This window comes from Nycticebus coucang, chromosome 9, assembly GCF_027406575.1.
Source record: "Nycticebus coucang isolate mNycCou1 chromosome 9, mNycCou1.pri, whole genome shotgun sequence".
NCBI lineage: Eukaryota > Metazoa > Chordata > Mammalia > Primates > Lorisidae > Nycticebus > Nycticebus coucang.
In genome coordinates this window covers 106,584,551-106,608,428 of record NC_069788.1, presented here as the reverse complement: position 1 = coordinate 106,608,428, position 23,878 = coordinate 106,584,551, and the positions used below count along the sequence as shown (strand labels likewise).

Genomic DNA, 23,878 nt, shown 5'->3' with positions numbered 1-23,878 from the left:
AGCCTCCCAGAGTGCTAGGATTACAGGCATGAGACACAGATCCTGGCCAAAATTACACTTCCTAGTTCTGAATGATAGATTTGTTTGGCTAGGATTGGGGTGCAGAAATATTAGCATAAATATTAATATGGTGATGATACCCCTTTCATTAAGTATTTTTGATTTAGAGTGGGCAAATGATTCTTTTGGGGGATTCCACAAGGGCCAACCAACTATCTGGCTGTTCATTTATTCATTCAACTCCTACTTCTTTAATGCTTTCTACTTGCTAACTTCTGAGTTGGACTTAGAAATACAGTATCGGAAAGGATAGATCCATCCCAGTCCTTATGGGGACTGCTGCCTAGTGCAATGGTTAGCTATTAAATCATTAATTACAAACATGGTGAGTTTTGTGAGAGGCAATGTGACATATTGGTTAGGAACTTGAACCCTGGGGCCAGACTGGATGAGAAATCTGGCCCTCATGGAGTGGTTTGAACTTCACCAAGGTAATCAATATCTTTGATGCTTGGTTTCCACATTTGTAAAACGGAGATAATCAGTAAGGTAATAGGCTCCTGACATGTGGTGAGCATTTAGTACATATTAGTGATTATTATGATCATGATTATTGTCATCAGCATCACTGAAGGGAAGGTACAGAGAAATTTGGGATACCCTTTCAAGGAGACCCAATGTACTATAGGGGTTCATATGAAGCTTTTGCAAAGAAGAAATATGCGAACTAAGACTTGAATTACGAGTAGGAATTAGCTTGGCAAAGAAGTTGGGGGAAAGATTGCTGCCAGAACAGAAAAAGAGGGCATGTGCCAAGGGACAAATGTGACAGACCAAGCACAAGTGAGGAACTGAACAAAGTCGAGAATGGGCTGGAAGCTTTGCTCCTTTCTGAAAAAAAAGTTCAAGATGGAATTGGGAATGGGAGAGGAAGGGTATGAGAGGTGGCTGAAGAGGTGAGGGCTGACCCTTGAGAATAGGCCAGAATTATGGGAGGGGCCCTTTTCCTTCACCATTTTAGCATTCTACTTTTACACTGATTTAAAGTTTGGGCAAAGGGCAGAGATAAAGGTAAGAAAAAGGTTAATATCAAGTCAAGGAGACTCCAGCCCATAAGCTATAACCAGATTTTGCAGCTTGGTCTGATTTTTCAGATTCCGGGCCCACAGACTTAAGTTGACTATCCCTGGGTTGTCAGCCTCTGTTTTTTATGGAGGGGAAAGGCACATAGTTACCAAGATTTTGCTGAGGGAATAGCTCTACGGTGTTGAGGATATTGCATCTATAGTAGACATAGCTCTGCCCTTGAGAGGCTTATCGTTTATTCAGCTGAAAAGTCCAGACATCTACTCAAGAAGGTATAATTAAATGATTCAAGGGAGCAGTGTGCTCTCTGCTGGTGAACCAGAGCAGGAGGTTGTGAAGATTCAGAGAAGGGAAGAATGTCTTGAGGAGAGCATGAAGGGCCTTATGTCTGAAGACTACCAGTGGTCAGAAATTGTTTAAGTATCAGAATTCCAGTGATGAGACCAAAACTCAGGACCAGCCCCGGAATTGGAGCTGTATGACCAGTGAGAAGGTATAATATTTCCAAGATCAGGTTTTGTGAGGTCAACTGTGTTACTAGTTAAGGTGTATTTCAAGAAAACTACACATCTTTCTTATAGTCAGACCAGGGTCTGGTTAGCCTGTCAAGTGTCTGAGCTCTCTCCAAATATCTCTGTGGTATAGTTTACCCTGGTGCTGGTTGGGGGGAAATAGAAAGGTCCTTCTGCCTCTGATGTGCATGAGACAGGTTTGGTATAAGCCAAGGTGTAGTGGATCTTTCGCTATCTACACAGGCAGTGTAAGAACCAAGGTGTAGTGGATCTTTCGCTATCTACACAGGCAGTGTAAGAACCAAAGGTCACCTTGGACATCTCACTTCTTCCTCTTGGGTCTCTTCTTAACTCAAGGGCCTTGTGGTTGCTGGAGCCGGGCAGCAGTGACTGTAGCCAGCTGTGCAAGGTGTCACTGAGCTTACCTATTCCAAGGACAAACCAATGGGAGTTGGTCCAAAATTTGCCAAGTACAATGAAAGTCACTGCATCTTTTACATTGTCACTTCTGACTAGTCATTTAAGGGCAGCTGATTGGGGATATATGAGGGACAATTATTCTTGGTACGGTGCAGCTACGAGTCATCCATTCTGGCCAAATGAGAAAAAGCTTAGCAAATGGGAGACATTTGATCTATATATCGCTCAAATCCCAGACGATTCCACTGATTGTTTTGTTCCCCCACTAATTGTTTTTTGCCCCTGTATTGTTCCTGACACCATGTTCAGAATGAATCAGTGGAGTGTGAAAATGATAGGACTCTACTCTGCTAGCATAGAAAATAGAGCTTCCCAAAGACATTGTTTTTCTTTATTGAAACTGATTCCTCCATGGAAACTCTTGAGTATTTTTTCTTTATTTTTCCTACATACAACAAACATTGGTTGAAGCCCTTCTATGATTCAGGCACTATGTTTGATAGTGGAAATGAAAAAACAAAATAAAAACAACAAAAATCTGATATAGCTCCCACTTTTGATCAAGGGATATATATAGTCCTCTCCCAGAAACATAGAGTGATGTTTAATGTATTCTGGGTGTCTTTAGGAGTAAAGTAGAACAAATAGGTGAGAACAGCCACTTCTGTATAGGTGGAGGGATGGTGAGCAGAGGAGGTTTCTCTGGCCCCTATTTCTAACAAAACCATCACCTTTTTCTACTGCTGGTCTTCAGTATCCACTCTAGGCACTTCTGAAGAGTGATGGAAATAGTGGTGGGCATCCTATTTATATAGGAGCATGATCCCCTTTGGATGAAGGAATGTTGCCCCGTCCATAATGCCATCAACTTGGTTGCTCAATTTACCATGCTCTCTCCTATTTTATCATTCCAGAAGCATTAACCCTAAGCCTAGAATTTATAATTTGTGCTAGATGTGATAAGCCTAAGACAATTTATAAGGCTCGGAGTCCCACTGAGCTCAAACTGCACTGGAGCTTCCTAGGGGGTGAGTCCCTTGGTCTTATTGGCCCCTGAACAGGAAGGGAAGTGTTAAAAAGAAGCACTTGTTTGTATAAAATGTAGAAAATATAGGTGGGATGCAACAACTAGAATTCAGAGTTGGCCATGGCTCAGGTCAGATACTATATCAAAATAGACCGAAGACCACACAAAGTGAACAAATACATCTCTCTAAGGGATGACTCTAAGATCAAAGTTGTTAGCCAAAGACAAGAGGAACTAGGAAGTGTCTGAGTAGATAAGAGTAAGATTAATTTGTATGGCTCTCTTATAGTAAGTTTGAATGACTTTTGGTTCTACTCTCATGAGAGTGCCTCTGTCTGTGAAAATGAGAAACTCTAAATCTGTCTGACATCTGAAAATTATTGCGATAGATTTTTTTTTATTCTAAGATAATGTAGATGCCTTTACATATCCTAATTGTTCAGCCCTAGCTATTTTGGTTTTCTGTTCATAGTAATGTAGGAGATATCCCCATGACCAGAAAAGAAAGGGCCTGTTTTAGCTGCTTAATTCGAATCAATTGGTTGAAATGCTTTATTTAATTCTACTGGAAGACCACCTGCCATCCTGTGACATCCTGATGGACAGAGGATGGTCTAGCATGCCTTTGGTCTATTATAGAGTTTTTCTCTTAAGAAGATATGGTCATTTGGCCTGGAAGGCATCTTCTCCTGGCCAGTGGAGCCAGTTTAGTACAATTGGTGAGAGTGAAGTCCCAGAAAGGCAAGGCCAAGGACTTATTTGTGGAATATTGAGTTTAAATTTGAGGCCACTGCTGATTCTGTCCTCTTTCCTACATGGCTTTTTCTAAATGTATACTAGATTTTATTTGGAAAAAAAGCAAACAAGGCTCAGCAAACAAGGTTCATCCTTACATTAAGAAAAGTAACCTACAGTGCAGTGCTTGAGGCCTTGTGGCTAATGGCATGAATTTTGGAGTCAGGCAGACCTTGCTTCCTGTGAGGGTTTTGTCACTAACTAGCAAGATGATGGACAGTGAATACTTAATTCTTCTAAATCTCAGTTTTCTTGTCTGTGAAATGGAAGTGCTACAGCAACAGGTACAGTTTCTTTCATTTGCAAGCTACAGAATCGACTATGGCTAACAGAGTCAATGAAGTGAATTTACTGGATGCTTATTGAGCAATGAAGTTCTCACTATGTCTTAAAAAGGGAAGCAGAGCAGCTCTGGGAAACCCAGGGCACCATGATTGAGGTTCCCTGACCTCCGGGTTCTGGATTTGTCTATTCAGAGTTTGTATTTACCAGAAAGAGAACCTGATGTTTTCAATTTGGTTCATCTTTCTGTCCCTCTACCATTTGGTTCTGTCTAGGTGAGCAGAGTTGCTGAGGATTTGGGAGATTCCCCCACGTGTCTTTGGTGGGGTGATTCCTTGACAGGGCATGTATCTGTGAGCCAAAATCATCCGACCCACTTCCTACAGTTGTTAAGAAATAGAAGGACAAAATGTTTTTGATTGTTAAACATAGTGGCTGGAAGTTGGCATATGGTATACATGGTAATAGACTCTTATTCATGGTATTTTTTGAGGAGTGTGGGTCATGATCTAATAAGGAAAATCCAGTTGCAGCATCTACCATACCCTAATCCCATTGGGACAGTGTCCTGCACGGTACTAAGCCTTCTCCCTGTTCAGCTCTGTCTTGTTCACCCAGAGCAAGTATTTGAGGTAGGTCAGGCACTTTCCAAGAGGTCAGATGGAGGTTGACTTTTCAAGTTCTTCTTTGGAAGGAGTTGAGAGGTCTGAGCCTTCTGGGAGGTGTCTATGCAGTGGAACAGCTTGGATCCTTTTCCAGGATTTTAAAAAAATTCCAAATTCTCCCCTGTGTTCAAATGCTTTACTGCCTGAGGTCTAGAGAATCAGCTGAATCATTAGCACTGGAGCCCACAGCAAAACGTGTAGACTACTGAGCTTCCTTTTAAGGCATTCAGTTTTAGTAACTGGAAAAAAAATACTGTATAATAATTACATGTATATTAAAAAAATTAGAAAGCACAGAAAAGTAGCAAGAATTAAGAAAAAAACACCCACTTTATAAACATGAAAATTATTACCTATTTCGTATGGTTTTCTAGTCTTTCCCCAGTTATGTATGAGGGTATTGTTTTCTTGTGTTTAGCTAATAATCATGCCACATGTAAAATTATGTGTCCTGTTTCCTCCCACAATATATTGCAGTCTATAATTCCTCTTCCTATTTATTCTTTATGTGCACGTATGATTTTACCGAATGATTCTCTTAGTGCTCTTTCATGGGTAAGGTCAGGGTACTTTGGCCCATAAACATCACATCTTGTTTCAGATGCCCATTCACATGGAGCTTCACATTTTTTTAATCCTTTTTTTTTTGCCACTCTTGCAGTCCGCTGAAATAAAATATTTCCTGGGGTCACGGAAAATGGATGCTTTTGAAAATATTAATTTATAGAACCAAGAAAATGCAGTGGAAAAAGCAAATCTACTCTTCTCATGGGTCCTCGGGATTCTATTTATCTGAGAGGCACCCCAGCTGAAAATCAAGAATATAGATATTTTAAGTTTTCTTAAATGACTCTTGATCCAACAGGGAAAGGCATGCACTCCGGCAGCCGTGGCTCCCTCTCCCCACCGATGGGCCCTCCTTTCAGGCAGTCCCCCTGACTGGCTGTGTGCTTCTGATCCTCTCTGCCTGGGGAGGGTAAGATGTCATCACTCTTGGATTGTGTCATTTGGATGCCACATGGAAATTACAACATCAGATACATTGATGTTACCTATACCTAATCTTTGTTTTCGTGGATGAGTAAGGACTTACAAGCCCTGAGGAGTTAACAAGTTAACATTGCTTGGATTCAGAGCAGCTGTAGAATGGTTAGAACTCATTTCTGACTCCTAATCCATTGCACTTTCCAATCCATTGAAGAATCTTTCATTCATATATATGTATATACGTAAAACAAATGCTCAATATATAAACTTTACATATACATGTCTTAGAATATGAGATAATTGAGGGACAATCAATGCATTCAATATCTTTGTTTCCCCATAGTCCCTAGCACCATGCTGTATGCACATAGTAGGTGGTTATTAAATGCTTCAGGGCTCCAGGGCTCTGTCTTGGGTCTCTTCTCCATCCATGCATTTCCCCTGGTGCCCTTACCCACTGCCATTGTATCCAAGATCTTCTATATATTAGTGACTCCCAAGTTGAGATCTCTAGCCTGGAAATCTCCCTGGAATCCCAGATTTCTATACCCCAGTTGTCTACTTGGTCTCACCCAATTTTACTGTAGAAAAACAGAAATCTCGAGTTCTTTCTCCCGCACCAGATGTTTTCTGCTTGCAGTTTTTCCCATCTCAGTAAATGGCAATACCACTGTCCTTGGCCATTTTATTTTTCTCCTGCAGTCTTCAATCTACCTCAGCCAAGCCTGTGCACTCCCCATCTACACCCACGCTGCATCTGTGTACTCTCTCCCTCTCCACTACCATCATCTTAAGTCAAAGCACACTCATGCAGCTAGATTGCATGTAGTTTGCATAATTATGAAAAACCCAAAGCATATTCAAGTTAGAGTCTCAAAATTTCTACATTCTCAGCACAGTCCTGTGTTCAGTTGCTTTACTTTCAGTGGCATTTGGTCCAGAAAACTATAGGAAATGAAGCTATGAAGCTTATGTGGCATTAATTTCAACATTAACGTAAGGATTTTATAAACAAGGATCTAGCTCTTTTCTGTGTCAAGTTTTGTGAGCTAAGTCATGAGGATACAAATTTATAGAAGTCGTGTTTTCTGTCCTCCATGAGCTCATAGTGTAGTAGACAGGACAGGGAAGTAATCTGCAAACTTCCATGCAGTCTACCAAGGACGGTGCTTCAGGGAACAATCACAATAAAGGAGGAGATAAGAATTAGAAAGCAAGATATGACTAATATGGTAACTGGCTCTGGATCCACTGAGATCTCACGTAGACTAACTCACTGGGCTGGGAACAACAGAAACCCTAGCTTCCAAGGTCAAATATAATAATGATGGTTGCTGTTTCTGATCCCAGTGCTATTAATGAGGGGATGTCCCTCATATCTGTGCCCCCACTTCCCCATAGATACCCATGTCCTTTATTTAGATATGTGACCTTGAGATAGTTACTAGGACCCTCTGGCCTCCCTTTCCTATATGAATAAAATGAAGCAATAGGGTTTCATGTTCTCTCAGGGCCCTTTCAATGCTAAAACTGATTTTCAAATGTCATCACTTGGCAATCTTTTCCCGTATCTCAATGAGAGGGGTAAATGTGAGTGAAGGGCAGGACAAGCATCTGCAGAAGGTCTGGGTGAAGACACTGGGTTTAGTTATCTCAGCACTGCAGTCAAGTTGTCACCTCTCTGGTTCATTTATCTGAGAAAAAGAATACCCCGGTGTATTGAGTACACTTCAGGCCCATGATGCATGAATTTTAATTGATGGATTAATGAAGAGAACTTTGGGTTTCTTAAGAGCACTAAGAGGCTATCTCCTTTTTGAAGACATTGTTTACATGTCATGGATAATAGACAAAGGGGCTTCCCAAGAAACACACAATTCATTGACATCTATCTGAGTGCCTTCATATTGCTTATTCGTATCTCTAGTACAACCACCAGATTACTCAGATTCAGCCTCTTCTTTTTTTCTTTTCCAGTTCTGCAACTTTCTATAGGCACAGGATGGCATGATCCCAGGAAACTGCTTTAGTCCATGAACCCTTGCTCAGAGTTGTCCCCCCAGGTCAGGGTCTGAGGTAGCCCTGATCACAGCTGCTCCTGTTACTCCAAAGAAGAGTATCAGGGAAGTAGATTCTGGTTATTCTAGATTTTTAAACTTTTCCAGGACTCTCAGAAGGATAGCTTCTGAGATTTTGGAGGTCTTTGAAGAATCTACACTTACACCTGCCTTCAGCCTGAGAGTGTGAGGGTCAGCACTTTGGTGCAGTGTGTGACAGCTGCTTACAAAGCACGACATGCCTGCTGCTGGCCGCAGTACCGTCTAATGCAGGGACTTGATGGCCATTTACATCACCACTCTGTATCTTTATTACCGTGTTTGCTAAAAGCAGCTTAACTGCCAGCAGACATCTGCCTATTGTAATGCAATAAATTGAGATGCTGCTGAATTATGAGAAACGAGAGCTTTGAAATGCAGCACCAGGGGATTGTTCCAAGCTTTTCTAGCATCTCTGGGCTCGTGTTTCTTTTTACAGATTGATGGATCCTTCTTCACTACAGTTTCAATAAAGAGGAAAGGAAAATTAAGGGATCTATTTACTGAAAAATTATGTCCCTGTTCTATCCCGTGTTCTTAATGTACACTGGGCCATCTAACCCTCTCATCCACTCTGCAGCCTGCATATTATTATTATCCTCATGATCTCGGTGAAGAAGTTAACCATCCAAAGTGCCTTTTGAGTATAATGTGTCAGGGACTTGAGATACAAAGGTGTGACTGTGGTCTTCTCATAAACATATGGTTTTATTTTGGTATCCAAAGAAGGCTGGACACCAATGCAGGGATAAATAGCATGGATGGCCTCACAGTTTAGCTGCCAGTAGAGCTGAGGCTTGTTGGAGGAACAGGGGAAAAAATATCACAGGCAGAAGGAACAGATGTGCAAAAATGATTTCAGGAAACATTAAGTTGTCCATATGGGTGGAATGCAGGCTTGGAGAGAGAGGATAAGGGAATTGAGGAGAAGTTTTTGTAAGACATTGCTGTAGGAGTGGCCACCTATGAAACACCTTGTTTGCTCTGCCATCATGCTTGGACTTTTTATCTTCTAGAAGGCACCCAATTTTTAGTAGTGGGATAACAAGGTCAAATCACTCAGGCAGGGGATAAATTAAATAGGGGAGACAGAAGGTTAACCAATCAGCATACAATTGTTCAGTTTGCAATTGATGTTAATTCAAGAATGAGACAAAAGGCCCTAACTGAAGTAGGGAGAATGGAGGTCAAATTGGAGAGATATTTAATAAAACTATGAGGGGTAAGGTTGATAGGATTTAGTAACCAATTGTACACAGCTAAAGAGTAGAAAAGACTGAAGACTAGATTAGAACAAAAGTTTGGCCTTTGAAGCCTTTTGTTTCTTCCCTGTGCTATTAAGCCATCTTACATCAGTGGGGGAGAACTAAGGTGACTCCTAAGCAGATGCAGCTGGGAGTCAAACCCACACCTGTTCTGCTCCCTCTCTGAATACGTGCAAGGTACCCTCTCGCTATGCCTCCATTTCCATATTTACCACTGAGAGTATTGCCAGGAGCTATTGAATGGCTTGTTGGGAGGCTCTGCTATAGGGTCAAGGTGCTCACATAGATAATAGAACCAGCATAATAAAACCAGATAATAAAACCCTTTCTGAATCTGAAATTCAGCACTTCAAGAATGGAAAAAAAAATCTCTGGCTGCTGTTTTTGTTTCTTCTTGTTCTGTGGAAATGATCTAGGTCTAAGTTATGTGTTTAAGGCACATGTCATAGGTAAGAGTTTAAAAGTGGGGGTGTCAAGCCATAAGGGGATACACCAAAGCATGCTTTCCTCCATACTTCAAACGGTTTAGGTTTGGCATCAAGAATGACTCTGTCGTGATCCCAGATTTTGAAGAATTGTGCCAAAATGGTTTGTTGTGATTGAGATGATTTCAATCAGCCTTTGGCATATACAGGTGGAAAAGAAAACGATTTGTAGTTTGTCTCTTTCTCTTGTAAAAGTGGCCAGATTTGAGATTAAGCTAAACAATTCTTCCCCTAGGGGTAGAAAAGTCATATTTTTAATTTCTCCCTATTTTGTTCTCTCATTTGAGCTCAATACTGAGCTGTGTGCATGTGCGCACACAGGGAATGCATGCATATAATTGCCTCTTGCTTCTGGGAAGTTTCTCTATTTTATCATGGGTGCTGTTTTAATCCAGCCTAGGACTGTTAAGGAGAAGAAACGGCAGATGCGAAGTAATTATGAATAGAAGTCACAAACTCAAAACCTAGAACTGGATTGACCCAAAGAAAACCAGGCAGAGTATAAGAGGGCGTGGACTTCTTTATCTTGTCAGTAAGATGGTCACTCAGACATTATCACGCATGTGTCCAACCCCAATTTCAGAAAAAATCGAGGCCTTCGAGTAAAAAATGAGTGGCCTGAAGCATAGAATGTAATGTTCTAAGGCCCTCATTTTGGCTTCCCCGTAGCTGGATTTTTTTTTTTCCAGAGAAATATACATGAGCAGTATTTGTGCATATTTTGTGAAGATATATGTTTATGTCCTCATGACTCAGAAGTAGAAACATTCCAAATTGTATACAAAATCAGCACATTGTATCCCAAAATGTATTAATGTACACTGTTATGATTTAATAAAAAAATCGTTAAGAGAAAAAAAAATAAACCGTACAAATTGCCCTGGCTGAGATGGGCAGATTAAAAAAAAAAAAAAAAAAAAGTCCTTTAACAGCAACAGCAATAAATAAATAAATGTGATCTCAAAAAAAAAAAAAAAAAGAATCATGCCTTTACAGTAAAGACATTAGGTCAATCTCTCATTATTTACTGCTATTGAATTTTACTAGGAATGCTAGAAACAGATTCATAGAGAATAAAGATGAGGGGAAGGGGCATGTATTCCTTTCTCCTCTCTTTCATCACCCAACCCGTCTTACCCCAGGAACAGCAACCCAACCCAACAGAAAGGACTTTGGAATGGCAAGTGCATCTGGGATGTACAGCTGGAAGCCCTGGCTATGGCTGGCTCCTGAAAGGCCCCCTTCTGTGGGCAATTGGACAGCTATTTCCCTGCTAAGTAGCTGCAGTCTTTCTTAGAGAAGATCATTTCATGCTTCTTAGCACGTTTAACCTTTACAGCAAGACATTCTCATCAAAATGACAAACCCCAGCAGAGCCTTCTAAGAGGCCAGTAAATCAGAAGCCTTATGAAATCTATGGGATTAGCATGCTCCCCCTTTTTGTTCCCCCAGGGAAAGAAAGCCCTGTGCCTTTCACATTTCAATCTTCTCTGCAGGCCCCTTGTCTAAAACTTCCTGCTGTGGCCCACTGGTATTTGAATATTGTTTTCATACCATTGCCTGGGGCCACATACTGACACTGGCTAGGGCTGGCATATCCTTTATCTCCATCAGCAATGTTGTAAATGAAATATGGGTGTTCTGATGTCTGTGTAGTTGAATTCTCCCCGCCCCTGAAAACATCATTTCTGGGTCTGAAGATAGTGGCTGACTCTTGATGTCACCCTTCCTGTGGTAGCAGGCTGTCACTCAGAGTGGTCCTATCTCCAGACAGTTGTCTCTGCTCTTCCTATCCCTTTGTTAAGTCTGTGATAAATCTTTCAAAATCACCTGTAGGCATCTTCAGCCACTGGAAGATGGAGACTCTTTCCGTGACCACAAAGTCAAGGCCGTGTTTTGAGTAGAGGTGGAAAGAAAAAAGATTGATGAGTAACAGTCCTGTTAGTGGTATAGGCAATAAAATAATTTAGTAGAGGTTCAAGGGGGTGATGCTTTAATCAGAGTTTATACATTCCTATTTACACGTTGGAAAGGACCTCTGAAGGTTTTTTTTTAGTCTAACTCAATATCTGATGCTTACATATCCTCTTGACAAAATCCCTAAATTTCCATGTCTATTCTATAGGACACTTACTCTCTTTCCATATGTTGTACTAAATGCTTAGCAGCACTTGGCTTAATCATTGCAGTAACTGTATAGATAGGTGTTATTTTCATTCTTAATGTATATCTGAGGAATTGGGATCAAGGATAGGTTAAGTACCTTGCCTAAAGTCACCCAGTTGGAATGTGGTTGAGGTGATCTGGGTCTTCCATTCCTGAGACCTTTTTTGGGGGGAGGGGCATTCAGTAGACTACTGCTCCCAGTGACAAGGGAGATCAACTCTTCATGAAGTAGCCATTGCCTTTCTGGATTGTATAGCGAAAATAGTCTAAAATCTCTCTTTTAGCTTTAACTGAAATCTGTATTCTTCTGATATCTTTCTTCAGGCTTGGTTTAGGCATCAGGAGCCATAAAGGATTTGTTCCTCAATAGACATTTACTAGGTACTTACCCTGCATGAATACTGGGGATATTCAGAACAGATTAAGCTCAAGACCTCTTCTATAATAGACCTCTTCAGTTATTTAAATACAACGATCATTTTTCCACTATAATATGATCAGTCATTCTCAGGATAAATATCGCTAATTTTTTCAAACAGTCCTCATCTATTGTTTTGAGTTCCTTTATAATTCAGCAATGATTGAAGGAGGTGTGGGTAGGTGGGAGAGGGCTGTGCATTCACTGAATGGTGAAATGGCTTCCAGGACAGGGTCCTAGCAGGCCATGCCTGTCCAAGCAGCAGGTGTGCATTATTATTGCAATAATTCATATGCATATCAGATGTAATACACGAGTTCTGACAATTAAGTTCATGCACTCACCCTACAAAAAAGTGCTATATACATCATTGCTGAATATCACTGAGGTCACCTTCAAAGTACTCCCCTTGGAAAGCTATGTGCTGATGCCAGCGCCTAGTCCACCCTTTAAAGCAATTTTGGAACTCTTCTTTAGAATGGCCATCAGAGCTGTTATTGTAGGAGATCTGACAATTAAGTTGGTGAAATCATCCTAGAAAAAGTGCTGCATACCTTCCTGCTGAATATTTCTATGATCACCAAATGGCCAAGGAGTATACTGTGAAGGTGACCATAGGGATATTCAGCACTGAGGTATGTAGCTCTTTTTCTAGGACGAGTTCACAAACCTGGCACTTGTACAGGTACATGGATTATGGATTTGTATGGCTAGTAAAAGTCACTGGTATGTTTCTGGCTGTGGGGGGTGAGTGATTTTGTTAGTTTCATATCCTGAGATAATGCTTTGGGCCTACAATAGGTGACATCACATTTCCTGCCTGGTTTTCTTTCTCAAAATAGTCCCCAGATTAGAGGTTAGATCACATATCATTTATTTATTTGTTTTTGTTAAGATAGTCTCACTTGGTCACCCTTAGTAGAGTGCCTTGGCATCACAGCTCTCAGCAACCTCAAACTCTTGGGCTTAAGAGATTCTCTTGTCTCAGCCTCTCAAATAGCTGGGACTATAGGTGCCCACCACAAAAGCCAGCTGTTTTTTAAGAGACAGGGTTTTGCACTTGCTCAGGCTGGTCTTGAACCTGCAAAGTCAGGCAGTCCCTCCACCTCAGCCTCCCAGATTGCTAGGATTTAAATCACATATTTTAAAAGCAAAACTAAATTTATTTTTGTCCATAGGAACATCTCAGGTATTACTCAATAAGGAAATCATGGTTTTGCCAACTGTCAGTTGATAAAGGATCACTGAGTTGATTAGGGCCTTAAAAATTCATCTATTCCAGTGTTGATAATTTATAAAGAATGAAGGATTCACCATGGCTATATATATACATATATATATGTGTGTGTATATATATATATATATAGTCACACAGGTAGTAAGCAGCCATGATGGTGGGACTTGTTTGTAACTCAGTAGTTTGGATGCCAGACCAGAGCACTTTATCCTATGGCAATGTTAAAGGTAATTTTTCTTGCTTGGTGCCTTTGGGCTGGTCTTTATGCATAGCTGATAGTACAGTGCTCCTGCAGTGCAGCTTAGAATCTTTCTGCACAAGCTCAGTGGGTCCTTGTGATTGTTTTTTTTTACATGTAATGGTCCCTTTATTTATTGCAAATAAGCTAGGCAATTAATTCACAGTTAGCAACTTATGGCCTGGAAAATCTCATTATCCAAACTTTATTTTATCAACACATCTGTTTAAAAGGAGATACTTAAAGAAGTAGTCTTAATATGCAAATTCCTGATCATCTCCCCAAAGGAAGGAAAGACTGAAAGGCAACCTGGGAGGGAGTATAGGATTGTGCTGAGGCCACGAAAGCCACTGAAATCCACACATAAGGGAATAGAAAAAGGGAATTCACATTTATTGGGCATCTACGTGAGCTGGGCATAATTTGGTTCTTAGGAAGCACCAGCTTTAAATTCAGACAGAAATGGATTTGAATCCCAATTCCACCACTCATTATTATGTGATCCTGGATGTGTTTTTAACTGTTCTGTGTCTCAATTTTCTGATCTATAAAAGAAGTCTTTTTGGGGTGGTAATGAGGCTTAAATAAGATGATTGTGTAAAAATCTTGGCACAATGCCTGTCATTTTCTAAGCGTTCAATACATGGAGGAGTATAATTCTTTCTCATTTACTTTTTACAGTAAGCTTATGAAGTTTATGGTATCATTCAAATTTTTTTTTAGATAATTAAAGTGCAGCTCAGAAAGATGAAATAAATTTCATGTTAGCAAATATTGGAGGTGGGAATTTTTAATCTAGGCTATCAGATTTTTTTTATTATACTTTGCCATTCATTAAAAAAGTGGGATCAGACACTCTGGGAAGGAGAGAGAGTTTTGGAAAATAGAAATGGTCTATTTTGTTTATCTTCCAATCCTGTCCATTCTCTGCTTGAGGATTTTCAGGGAATGAACATGAGGAATGAAGCAGAGGAAGCTGTCCATTTGGTGAAAATTCAGAATGAGAAAGCAGTTGGGGTCTTCTAATTCTCTTGTCTACATTCTTGGTTCCTAAGTAGAAAAGAACTGTAAAGTTTCATGAGGCTGGTCCAAAAAAGCATGAAATAGGTACAGCTCAAGCCTGGGAAGACAAATTTTGGCCTACAACAATTTATCCATGGCTGCAGCATAACCCTATCTCACACCTACACCCATACCCACGTGCACACAAACGCACATATGCACGCTCCAGCACAGGCGTTCTCAGACACAAACTCTGCAGCTGTAAACCTGGATCTCTGTTGGGTTTTGCGTTGCCGGTCTCTTCCCCTGGACTGAGAGCCGTCAAGCTTGTATCCCCAGGGCTAAGGAAAAGAAGTTCCTTCACCCAAGTGTGTGTTTGGGGAGGGGAGAGAGGAATAAATACCTAAATGAACGAGGCCATTTCTGAAGTTGACTAGATTTTAGCTGGAATTCTGGTTGATTATATGACAAATGTGAGGAACCTTGGTGCCTGCGGGACACCTGCATCCCCTCTGTCACCTCCAGCAACAGGTTAGGATCTTCTAGTGGGCGGAGGAAGGGGTGTCCCTGCGGAAGAGCTGTGTGGGAGCTCTCTTAGGCTGGGGCCTGCCTTCGTGGCCCTGTAGCATCTATTCCTATAATCCTACATCAGCTATGGGGAGATAAGAGTCAGTGCAGCTTAAAGCAAACAGATGGGCAGGCAGGGAGAGAAGGAAGAAAGAGAGACCCAGGCTTACGCCTCTAGGACAGGCACTTCTACCGTCTGACACAAGGGGGCGATCTTGCAGCTGTCCCTGGGGAGAGGGGCTTCTTTCTGCTGCCACCCACCCTCTTCTTCACCGCTGAACTGGCTTCCATATCTTTCTCCCTATTTGTTTTCCTTTATCCCCTTTCTCCTTCATTCTTTCTCCCTTTATCAACTCCACAAAGTGGAGTTCTTTATTCTGTGTTCGTGAGGCAGTAATAATGTCTAGTGTTAACTGGCCCTTCCCTCCCAGTGGAATGAAACTGACCTTTGTGTATTCGGAACGGTGGAGCTGGGGGCTGTCCTGAAGGTGGCTGGCGCCTAGCAGCTGCCTAGGTCCGTGGTGTCTGCTAGAGGGGGAGCAGGCAGGCCAGCCAAGGCCTCTTCAAGTAAGTTGTCCAGCCTGGAAGCCACTTCCTTTGGAACTATGATAACTTGCCAAGGGGAAAACAATGACTGTAAAACCAAGTGGGTAAAACATCCTGGGCATGCAGAACAGGGCTCCGGGGTATCAAGTCTTTTCCCCAGTTCCTAGGAAAATGCCTGGGCTGCTGTAGGGGCCCCCTCTCCGGCTAATGTTTGGTTTGTCCCTTGAACTTTCTGTAGCTGGACATGATGTGATGACCAAGGGATGTGTCCTCAGGATGATGCTGGTCACAAATATGTCTTTGTGAAAATTTTTCCCACTTTCTTTGTCTCTCCCTTCAATCCTCTCATTTCTTTCTCACCTTTCTTTCACCTTACTTCTTTTCTTGCCGGTGATATCTTCAAAACATGTTTATAAGTATTTTTTTTTTTTTTAATATGAAGAACTTGTTTGACCCATTCAATTTCATTTCACTACAGAGTGGTGTCCCTGGGGACTTTGATTGGAGCAATTGATATAATGTGATATAATGAATCTTGACTTTGGTAGGACTATTATTCTGTCTTCATAAAATGCTGCTCAATAAACCAATCTCTAGATTATAGCTCTGTTAGGAGTGTTTACCTCTGTTGGAAAGAAGCCTCATAAAGAATTGTCATCAATGGGTTATTACCAACATTATAGGTCATGGATCTTCATTCTAAAAAATAAACATTGATTTTTATGATTCTAAAAGCAATATATATTCACCGTAGAAAATTAGGCATATGGAAATTTATTGATTTGATTTCTTATTTGGCCAATATTAGTTGAGCAAAATAAAATAAATAAACAAAATTGAGTATAATTATACCAACCAGAAATGATCATTATTAACACATTAGTATTTTATTCTATGGGGGGATATGTATATCTGTTAATGTCATTTTATAAGTATTTTTCTCTCCTGATTTTTCTAGTTCCTGCCTTTTTCAGAAGTTATCTTATAATTGCATAATGATACCATAATTTTAATTTACCATTATATGACCTTTGTCTCAAAAGCATTATAAAAAATCTTGGAAGATAGAAGTTTTAAAGACTTTGCAGTAGCTATATTTGCCAGCTATTGCCTCAGTAATGTTGTTAACCAACCACCCAAAAATACAGTGGCTTGTAGCAAGCAGTATTTAAATTCTGTACTCACAGATCTGTGGATAGGTTGGGGTGGCTTTGTTCCCAGGTGTGAAGTAGCTGGACACGGCCTCAAGTTTCAAGTTAGGTTCAGGTCTGCCCTTTGGCAACCATATTCTTCTTGGACCAGAAGCTACCCAGAGAATATCCCTCTCCTGGCAAATGGTAGGGGTTCAAAAGGCAACATGGAAGCACTTCTCACCTCCTGAGATCTTATTCTGTATCTCACAACGTGTCATTTCCATTCATATTCTTCCAGTCAGCAAGTCAAGTAGCCAAGCCCAACGTCAAGAGGGTTAATACCCTCACATGCAAAGGGTGTGGGTATATAATTCAAAAACAGGGAAGGTGTGTGGGATTATGAACAGTGATTCCATCTACCATAGCAGACTACTTGATTTTTTTGCAGACTAGTTATTGATACTTTGTTAACCTCTAACATGCCCAATACTATTAGATATCACAAGACCCTTTTCTAACCCACACAGGCTTCAGGGGACATCAAAGTTACTTTCACTGTCCCGTGTTATGCTTTTTGGTTCTAGTATATCTTCCTATTGGTACATTCTTCATATCTCTAGGATTTTGAGTTCTTGTTTCACAGAAGTCTCCTAGACTGGACGAGAAACTAGTTCTGACTTTAAGACAGAGAATGCTTATGATCATTATTTTAGAAGGGCGACGTGTAATGAAGCATTAGCCCTAGGAGGGAGAGTCGGTTGCAGAAAATCATCAGCTTCAGATTTTTGCTACCTGGTTTGAGGGTTGTTCTACAGAACATAATGGAGGGAGGTCAGAAAGGGCCAGTGGGGGAAGGTTCTCAGATCCTTGGATTCTCTAAGAGCTATAAGGAATAACTGAATCCAGCTTTGTGTTTTTTAAACTTCAGAATCACTGAAATTCACTCTCATAGTCTGTCCTGATGCACTTTTCAAGTCTGGAGTTATTTTCCTACTTGAGGTTTTATCAGGCATTCGAGGAATGTGTACTGATCGGTATTCTGGTATTCAAGCTTGATTATCATGATCATTACTGTTAAGTTCTGCTTGCTTGTAACACTTGGCATCCTGGTTCTCAATAGTTTCAGAATATCAGATACAGTTTGTATCTTTACAAGCTGTGCTTTAGTTCATGTTTATTTTGTGAAATATGCACTTGGTTATCCATAGTAGATAGCGTGTTCTTAGAAGGCTAGGACCATGACTGCCCCGCTGTGTTTCTGTCCCACGGTTTTTCGGCTGTGACATAAGGAATGTGCCCCACACACGCTTGTCATTGGTGACAGGTTTGGGGTCTAGGGATCCTCGGTCTTTTCATTAAGACTTGACAGATCTTTTTCTCACCCATTTGTTCTCCCTCCCATGTAGATTTCCTTGCTTTAAACTTATATTTAATGCTTAACATCTAAAAAATTCCTATAGGAAACCTAGCTTATATAATCATTTCAAAGATGATTTTCTAAGGAAGGAAGGTGACCATTCAAGCAGAGTTTGCAAATGTCAAGGAATCAGTCAGTACTAACCATGTCAATTCCAGAGTAGTCAAAAGTAACAAACAGACTAATTAAATTGATTAGGCTTAATCACTCACATTTTCTCTCAAAGTGAAGATTTTCCTGGCCAGAATTTTGTCAGGAGCTTGTTGCCCTAAGTCAGCTAGATTGCATGAGAACTTGGTGAGTGAGTGTGCAGGAAAGAAGAATTGATTTAGAGAGATTTTGTGATGGGGGATATTGTGCAAGGCTAATATCATAGAATGTTAGCAGAAAACCACCTATTACCACTGTGGTTTACTAACCGTTCAGCAAATATTTATTGAGACCCTATCGTGTAACACGCACTTTGATGAGAACAAAGGACACAAAAGATAAGATGGTTCAGACATGAAGCCCATTCAACCAAGATCTTATTCTTCCTGTTGCATGAATTACCTTGTTTAAGATGAGAGATTAGTTGGAGGTGGAAGAAGACAGGTGTCGGAGCCTGGGGACGCGGGGTCTCTGGCCCCTACCCGGGCCTCGTTGGAGCCAGGCTGCTAGGTCTCTGGCCCTGGCCCACGAAACCATCTGGATGCAGACCACTGCGCCAGCTTTCTCTGGCATGGTCACATTCGGGTCACTGGTGCCAAAGCACCTTTAGAAGTCACAGTCAATATTAGTAGGAGCGAGCGTCTCAGCAGCAGACTGTGGGTCTGAGTTCGCCTCCTCCCCAGCAGCTTCTCCTGAGGTTATTTATAGAAGTAATCCCCCACAGGTGTGGAGACCGCTATGCCATAACGTCCGTATTCTCGTGACATGCTCTTATGTGCTCGCGTGTTCTTTAACGAGAGACAGATGATGTTAAATGATGTTATGTGATGGACATTATCTCATTTCATCCTCGTGTCATGACCCAGTGCAGTAGTAATATTAACCCCACTTCAGAATGCTTAAGAGTTCTCAACTCAATCATATCAGTGATTATTTGTACAGTCACTTATTTACACTGTTTCTTTCAGTGGCTTATTATTAGGCACTTATTCTGTTCCAGGCATTGTTGTGGGCACTAAGAACACAGAGAAAAAACTGACAAAGTTTTTGGCCTCTCTGGGGCTTACGATCTAGTGGAGGAAATTGAAAATAAGCAGAATACATTGAAAGCAAATATAACTTGTCATATAAGTGCTCTGGAGAAAAGTCAGACAGAGAAAGGGGATGGGAACGTGTTGGGACATTGCTGTGTGGGTGTGGGGGTCATGAGAGTGCCCTTTGATTGAACGTATTTTTGATCATTTCAGAAAAGAGTGCCTGGTAAACTACGGGAACTGTTCAGCTAATTTGCTTTTTGGGAATTTTAGCAGCTGATAGGTCCTCCTTTCTAGCCTTCTCCCTCGCTCTTCCCCTTCGCCCCTTAAAGCATTAAACATCTGTGATGTTGTCTATGTCAGTTGCTGGGGATGGAAAGGTGAATGTTTCTTTTATCCACTTATCTAGCTGCCCTTCTACCTTTGTCATTCTCAGTTTATTCGACAAAGGATGAAGACAGACAAAAGCAGATAGGAACAGTCCTGGCTTTTAATTCCTCTGCCTGGGCCATGGAGATCTGTTGGAGTGGTTTGGGGGTCTGGGAGCTGAACTGTCCTATTGGTATCCAGGGGGTCTAAGCACAGTTCCAAGTGCACATTATCTGATGGAATTGGCCTTAGCCTGCACCTGGGGTTGAGCCCTAAAAATCTGCTCAGTGCAGAGCCCAGCCTGGGCTCTTTGCGGAGCAAAGTGGGAGGTGCCCTCGCTTGTGCTGTACTGGGCACTTGAGCCGTGAGCTGCAGCTGCACACAGGGGAACTACACTGCCCAGCACCCACCCCCAGTCTCCAGTGGGTGAGTGAAAGAATTTACCAGGAAGATCAGCAGAAAGGGGGTAAGGATGGAAGCATTTTCAGATTAATTTCAGAAATTCACTGTTCGCTCTAAACAACAGCTGCAGTTTAATCACTGAAACTCTTTCTATTCAAGAGCAGCACGTCTCCTGAGGAGGGGCGCTGTTCCCAGGCTGTTAAGTTGTTGGAAGCTGCTTAGGGGCTGGCAGGCCCTCTGCAGAGGAGGGGAGGAGGCATCCTTCTGTGTCGACCTGGGTGTAACAGGCAACCCCTGCCTGCCATTGTCCCACCCTTGCAGGTACACACAAGCACTGCACAGTCCCTGAGGAATGCTCGGGCATGGCTGTCATTGAAGGGGGTGGAAGGTAACATCTTGCACAGGAGAAGCTGATAGGACCCCCCAAAATCTGTGCCTCAGTGTTATGCTAAAGAAGCTAATGAACTTCTTAATTTTTAATATTTGGGGATTCTGGAGGGAATTGTCCTTTTCTATCTGTCACCAGCATCATCACCCCAGTAACAGCAACTGCAACCACAACACACCCCAACTGCTATAGTAGCCAATGTTTATGTAGCACTTGCCAAGTCCCTGAACATTCATCTAACTCATTTACTATTTATTGGGCATCTGTCATGTGCCATACATTGAGCTAAGCACTGAGAATGAAGCACGAGTTAAGGCAAGTGTTGTCTGTCCCCTTGGGGAGTTGGACATTTAGTGGAGACAATTAAATCTGGTCCCCAAGATGTCAGCTCACCCGTTTGAGGAATGAAGCTCAGCGCTGTTCCCTCACTCCCAGCATAAATAGAGAACACCAGCTGATGTGAAAGCTGTTCGCCTCCCTCCTGGCATAAAGGTGGGGTCTGAGAGATTTGGACCTCAATGGGTCTGAGAGACCCCACCTTTAGGCAAATGGTGTCTATTGGTGACTTCCATCTGGGTGTTGCTGCCCATAACTTCCCTTGTGTTTTGTCCATTTTATGATTTTTTTTTTTCATTTTAAGGTGATTGGTGGGTGGGCTTTTAAATCAGAGCCAGAAGCAAAGAAACAGCACATAGCCTGGGATTGGGAAGGTACATGGAAGAAGGAGCCATGAGCAAAGCCCAGTCCAGGTGGAACCTGCTTGACTGTGCAGTACTCACGTGGACCTGCAGAAAAAATCAGAATTTTGCAGTCATAAAGTACAAGCTCCATTGACTGTGAATACAGATTAGAATTGAGATGTGCAGTGGCAGCAGCTGCAGGATGAGCTTGTTATGCTTTCTTTGTCCCTCTTGCAGAGCCTGCCCCCCTCTTCTCATCAGATCACATTCTCAGTCACCAATTGTCACCTCTTCCATTCAAGTCTGGATTAATACAGTAGGCATTGCTCTTTTTCATCATTTTTCCTCTACCATGACCCTTTCCTTCTGTATCAGTTAGGAATGCCCCCAACTAAAAGTGGCAGGATAATCGAAGAATAGTAGCTTAGACAAATATGGATACTTTCTTCTTGCATCTCAGGAAGTTCAGAGCTAGGGAGTTCAGAATATCACCCAACAACACCGTTAGGGAATTCATTCTATTTTTTTACTCTACTATGCATAGCATGTTGGCTTCTATCTTCATGTCTCTTACCTCATAGTTACAATATGGCTTTTGCCCATCCAGCCATCACACCCTCATTCCAGGTTGGAGAAGGAGGGAAGGACAAAGAATTTTGTCATCCACAGAGGCTTTGACAGTCCTCCACAGCAAATGCTGACATATACCGATGAGCCCATCTTCCCATCCTAAGACCAATCCTTGGAGGAAAGGATGCCTCTTTTGAACCAGTCATGTTTCATCTTCTACAGGGGGGCAAAGGCCTACTTTCTCTGAGAACAAGACTGTCTAATGGTACCTTAAAAAATAAGGATTCTGTTGTCCAGGAAGAAGCAGAAACAGTGGCTGCCACGCCTCTGCTTTTAGACTCACGTTTTGCTTAGATCTGATGCCATGAAGTCTTTTAATTTGGGGGTGGGGGTGCCTGTGGAAGGGGTGTCTTTATTTTATTTTTTTAGTTTTTGAGACAGAGTGTCTCACAATGTCACCCTTAGTTGTGCTGTGGAGTCATTGCACATAGCAACTTCCAACTCTTGGGTCTTGGGCTTAAGCAATTCTCTTGCCTCCGCCTCCCAAGTAACTGGGAATACAGAGGCCACAATGCCCAGATTTTTTTTTTTTTTTTTTTGGTTATAGTTGTCATTGTTTTTTGGCAGGACTGGACTGGGCTCGAACCCACCAGCTCTGGTGTATGTGGCTGACTCCCTAGTTGCTGAGCTACAGGTGCCAAGCCAAGGGAGGGGTGTCTTTATGCAACTATTTTTAATGTCCAAAAGGACCTCATGTAAAATTTCTGACAATCCATTTTACTTTCAAATTCTCTGAGCTATGTCCTGATCTCTGGATCAGAATTCTAGTTTGAGAAGGTTTTTGCTTTTCTACCAGAAACCATTGGCTTTTGTGATGGCGTTTGGAATGTGACACTGCTCATTGTTTAAATGGATTCTGTTTGCCTGAGTAAACATTAGTTGATGTCTTCAGGCTGGAGAATCCAGACAGTCCTTCCTTTTTTTCTTCTCACAGGCCGTGATAAAGCACTTTTTACCTTGTCTTTTTTTTTTCCCATCACAGAACTTCTCAACCTACCATTTTTTTTTTATCCTGTCGACTAGTAGTAAACTTCTACTAAAAGACACTCAAGTGCATCACCAATGATAATGTCATTACTGACAGTATCTATTAGAGCTCTTTTTGCAAGAGATTTGTATATATGTTAATCATGAATCCTATACCATTGTCCACAACATCTTTGCATCTTCCATACAAAGCCCCAGTAAAAAGTTTCTATTGTTCCGTAGTATTCTCTTCATGGTTAATGAGGAGCAAAGAATAACTCAGCTTCTTTTGTCACCTTGGCTTACAGCTCAATTTTGTAAGCTCTTAAGCCTTAATTACCTGTGGTAATTTCCTTCCTCCAGACTATATCTTACATCTTAATTTGTATTTTTACTGGTTGTGACTTTTTTTCTTTTGGTGAGCTCCAACACTTAAATTTTATACATTTTTAATAAACAACTGAAATCTTTTGTTGACTAAAATTGTGCATGTAGGAGGCTCTGTGCAATGTGCTTTATTGTCCTTGTTTTAAATAAGATGACACCAGGAAAACTTGAAGATTAAGTCTGAGGTGGCAAACATGTTTTTCTGCCATTGCATGGAGTGCTGTAGAGAAACACTGAGAGTCGCTGTCTCTCTTCATGATGCAGACTGTGGTTATCCATTTACAATGGCCTTTGCAGGTTTCACAGCCAGAGAAAGATACAGTGTGTTTCAAGCATATAAGTTTCACCCAGGAAATTCAGGGATCCCCGTTTAACGTTCATGCTAAAGAGTTCTACAGCAGAATTCCTCATACCCTTTCCCATCTCTCTCTCTCTCTCTTTACTCTAACACATGGGAAGATATGATGGAAGCAAAGAAGGGATAGACATATTCTTTAGGCTAGAGGCCAAGGAAGCAGAAAGTGAAAA

At 41.5% G+C, this 23,878-nt stretch overlaps 1 protein-coding gene across 15 annotated transcripts in view; it reads left to right on the top strand.

Annotated features, from left to right (window-relative positions):
• Positions 1–23,878, top strand: part of NRXN3 (neurexin 3) — a 1,789,915-nt gene that overhangs the window by 583,405 nt on the left and 1,182,632 nt on the right. The gene's annotated exons all lie outside the window — the stretch shown is intronic.